This window comes from Rhea pennata, unplaced genomic scaffold (assembly GCF_028389875.1).
Source record: "Rhea pennata isolate bPtePen1 unplaced genomic scaffold, bPtePen1.pri scaffold_45, whole genome shotgun sequence".
NCBI classification, from domain to species: Eukaryota; Metazoa; Chordata; class Aves; order Rheiformes; family Rheidae; genus Rhea; species Rhea pennata.
In genome coordinates, this window is record NW_026907684.1 from 1,350,539 (window position 1) to 1,355,086 (window position 4,548).

The 4,548-nt window shown below is 39.9% G+C and overlaps 1 pseudogene; it reads left to right on the forward strand.

The window, feature by feature from the left end:
- Positions 1-365: 365 nt before the first annotated feature.
- On the forward strand, positions 366-1,242 carry LOC134154812 (olfactory receptor 5V1-like; annotated as a pseudogene).
- The last annotated feature ends 3,306 nt before the right edge of the window (positions 1,243-4,548 follow it).

Here is a 4,548-nt window from a genome sequence, read left to right on the forward strand (position 1 = left end):
GTTGATCATCAGCAACAAAGAGCAGCACTGTTATACCGGTGAAATATAGGTTAATAAAAAACATGCATTATTTTAATTTTTGTGAGGCTTTTTGTTTGTTGAAGATGCTCTGGATATTTTCTTTCAATTTAATAGACTGATTTTGCTTATCTTTTGTACAAAATACGAAAATAAAGCCCTTAAAAATGAAGTTAAAAAAAAACCCTTCAACTTAAAATTGAAGTTAAAAAAAAACTTTCAGGAACTTTTGCTAAAATTTAAAGATATGTGTGGAATCAATTTAATCTAATGTTAGTTTTCTATTCATCAGCTGTTAACGTTCACCATCAAAACAATTTGTATAGCTTACAAGTCACCTAGTGTGAATGGAAAACCAAACAACTGCAAGTGAGTTTGTTCTCTTGGGACTTACAAGTGATCCACACCTTCAAAGGTTCCTGTTCCTTGGGTTTTTAGTTATTTACTTCATTACTCTGTTTGGAAATATGGTGATCATGGTTGTGATAAGTACTGATTCCCACCTTCACTCCCCTATGCACTTCTTTCTCTTTCACTTAGCCATCATTGACATCTGTTATGCCACCACCATTGTTCCTAAGATGCTGGTGAATTTTCTAGTGAAGCAGAAAATCATTGATTTCAGTGGCTGTATTACCCAAATGTCCTTCATCCTTCTCTCAGCCGGTAGTGAAATTTTCATGCTCTCAGCAATGGCATATGACTGATGTGTTGCTATTTGCAAGCCGCTGCACTGACAACAGGCTATGAGCAAAGTCTTCTGTAGCCAGCTGGTAGGGGGGCACATGGGCAATGGGGATCTTACACTCCATTATAAACACAGTGCCTACGTTAAACATGCAGTTCTGCAAGTACATGGAAATCAAGCATTTTGGCTGTGAGCTTCCCCCTCCCTCAACTGCTGCTTGCAGTGGGACCTTCCTCAACAAACTGGTTCTTCTATCTTCTGCTGTGATCTTTGGGTCAAGCTACTTCCTGCTCGCACTCATCTCCTACATCTATATCATCTCTTCCATCTTGAAGATACAGTCTGCAAAGGGGAGGCACAAAGCTTTCTCCACTTGCAGTTCCCATCTCATCATAGTGGCTTTGCTGTACACAACTGCTCTGTTCCAGTACACAAAACCCAGCTCAGCCTCATCCCTCATTCTAGATGATGTATTATCCTTCCAGTGCAGCATTTTAACCCCCATGTTAAATCCAATTATCTACAGTACAGCCTGAGGAGAAAAAGATGTGAAAATAGCTTTGGGCAGAATGTTAGGGAAAATTCAGGTTTCACAGTTAGTATAGCCACCTCTAAGATATGTATTTCAAACAAATGCAATTTAACATATGAAGCTATAGAAAAGAAACATGTCCTATAGGCACTGGTTCTGCAATTCAGAAAGTAAATTTTGTGCAATTCTGAAGCTTGTTTTTTCACTTCATGCTCTTATTCCCCTGTCCTTACTTCATTACGACTGTTTTGCTATTGGGATCTTTCTGGAGGAAAGCCAGATGAAACCTGTGCTTAGATTAGCAGGAGCTGCTAATTAGGTTTGTTCTAGGTTTCACACACTGAATCCTCCTGCAGATCTCCATATCCTGGAGACTTTTTATTTTCATGTGGCTTTATCCTATACATTTTTCTGTACAATGTTGTCACTTAACATTACAAGATGAAATCAGAAATGTGGAGGGTTGCTAGTGATGCAGAAAAAAAGTGTTTTATGTGTATTATGCAGAACACTGGTGTATTCTGCAGGGAAGCAGGTACAAGGTATAATGGTCCCTCAAATAATGGTGCAGTGTCCATGTATCCAGTTTGTTTTAAGTGGCCAGCCATGAACAATGTGAATGTGAGCCACGGTGTAACAAATTCTCTAGGGACCAGGAATCATATCTTGGAGTCAATTACATAAACAAAATGTTCCATGAAACAAAGTGATGTTTTGTCTCAGTGCAGTATTTCCTCCTCTTAAGCAGCATTTTGGAGCACCTTTGTATTCCAGTCACCCAGCTGAAGAGAGGGAGACAGAACTCTGGACTTTGCATAGGATCACATACACAGAATAAGGGGCTTGCCCTGTTTGCTGTGTTCTTAGACATTTCTTCTAGGATGCAATAAACCTAGTTAAAGATGTTTTTAATTTAATGAAAATTAATTTAAGATTAATTTAAGAGATCTGGAACAGGTTGCTTGAAGAGGTTTTGAAATCTTCTCTGGAAATACTGAAAACTACAAAACAAGGCTCTGACCAGCCTGAACTATGGAATTGATCCTGCTTTGAATCAGAGGCTGTTTAGGGGTTTGACTACATGGGCTCTAGAGGTCCTTTCCCAACCTACATGATTCTATGGTTCTATGATCCTGTGGGACAACACTTTCAGAGTGTTTCTCCTGTTCCTGAACAGTATCTACTGTTCTTTATTAGTTATGAATAATGCTTGCCTGTGGACATATTTTGACTGTTTTGGAAATAAAACACCTTGTCTTAGTTTAGTGTATGACTCTCATGCACATTTTGACTGGAGTGTTTGTTGTTTGATGAGAAGTATATTTTTACTGTGTCAAGGTAACAATAGTTACATCCCTGGCTTTATTGTGTATTGTTCCTGTATTGAAAACATTTAAAACAAATCAGAAGTTTTCTTGTTTCTCTCTTTTCCTTTTCCTCCATCTCAGAAATATCTTCAAAAAGAAGTGAAAAACCATGTGACTCATTGAATACAATTTATTTGACCAAAATGTGTAAGCTCCCTTTACTGTTAGTTAGGAACAAATCATAGTAGATAAGGGCATAATCTGCCTTATTCTAAAAGGGAGGATAAGATCCATTTCAGTGAAAATTGATTGCAACAGGAATAAGTAAAATTCAAGCCTGAAATTTCTTTCTACTCTTCCAGGATGACAGAAAACCAGAGGTGAACAAGTTCATCTTTCACATCTTGACTAGTCTTCACTGACAGCTACATGTCTTCTTCACAGTCTTCCTGCCACTATACCTTTCCAGTCTGCCGGGCAATGCAGTCGTCATGGTTGTCAGGATATACAAACCCCAGCTTTGCATGCCTGGGTACAGTTCTGCCGATGAGGGGGAAGGATGGGAGGAAAGTAGACAAATTATCCAAGCTAACAACTGGCTGTGCCACTGGTGTTGGCAACAGGGTTTTGGTTGTCAGGATATACAAACCCCAGCTTCGCATGCCTGGGTACTTTTTCCTCTGCAACTTTTCCTACCAGGATATATTCTGCTCTACAGTTACTGTGTCTGAGATGCTTTGTGGCTTCCTCCCAAAGTATCAGAAATTCTTTCATACTGTCTGCCTGGTTCAACTTGACCTCTTTCACTTCCTAGGAAGTACTGCAACCAGTATATGTCCCTTTGTACTTTTTTGCTCTGTATCTTAGTAAGTAGCCCATACGGCTTTCCACAGCTGGCAGCTAGCCACTTGGGCCACTGGCTTCCTGTATGTCCTGAAGCTCACAGTAATGACCTTTTGGCTGCAGCCACATGCATGACTTTTACAATATCAAAGCCTCATTGAGACTACCTTGAAACAGGAACTAGATCAGTCTGAACCTCCTCAGTAGCACCACTGCTTCCTTCCAGCTCCACACTTACTCCTACACATACATACAGTGTCATAACATTTGCTCTGACCCTTCCTCTCCCATTCATACCCTCAAGAACAATGAGATAAAATCTGCCATGAAGAAACTCATTGGCAGGAAAATGTGCTTTCAAAGGACTTCAATTAAAAAGTAATCTCCTTTCCCACTGCACAGAGAAACTAATGCCAACTAATGCCATTCCCAAGGGAATGGGAACCTTGCCCAATAGTTCCTGGAGCAGTGGGATCTGTGACTACAGTGTAGATGTCTGAATATGAGTTAGTCATATTTCTTCTCATGTCGTTTCAGTCACAAATCTCTGAAGTATACTGAGGATTGCATCAGAGCATACCAGCCACTGTACCCAAGATATGGTCTAGTTTAATTTCCAGACAGCAAGGCACCTCCTTGCGCAGGTGCACTACTTGCTACCAGTAGTGCTTTAGCAGGCTTGCTGACTTATATTGATTCTGTACGATAAGCTACATTGCAGAATTGTGCTGCCATTGATTTTCTATTGCTAGTCCATGGTCATGGCTGTCAAGATGTTAAAGGCATGTGTTGTATGAATTTAAGTGATCATTCACAATCCATTCATGCAAAGATTCAAGAACTACAACACTTAACAAAGCAACTGCAAGCTAGTGATGAGTGGAATCCTTTTGGGACGTGGACATGGGGATGGCCTTGGCTACAGAAATTATTGCTTTTTTGCTGCTTACTATTTGTAATTTTCTTTTGTATTTCCTGTAGTATCCCTTGTATGGTATCGTTATTACGTTCTACTATGGACTCCTTTTTACAACAGCACGTTGCTCATGTGGTGGAATATAGACATATACCACAACGGATCACGCAGTGGCATGTATCCGTACTACCTGATACTTGGTGAGAATGGTCTAGTGTTGTAACTTTTTAGTGCCTAGAACAAT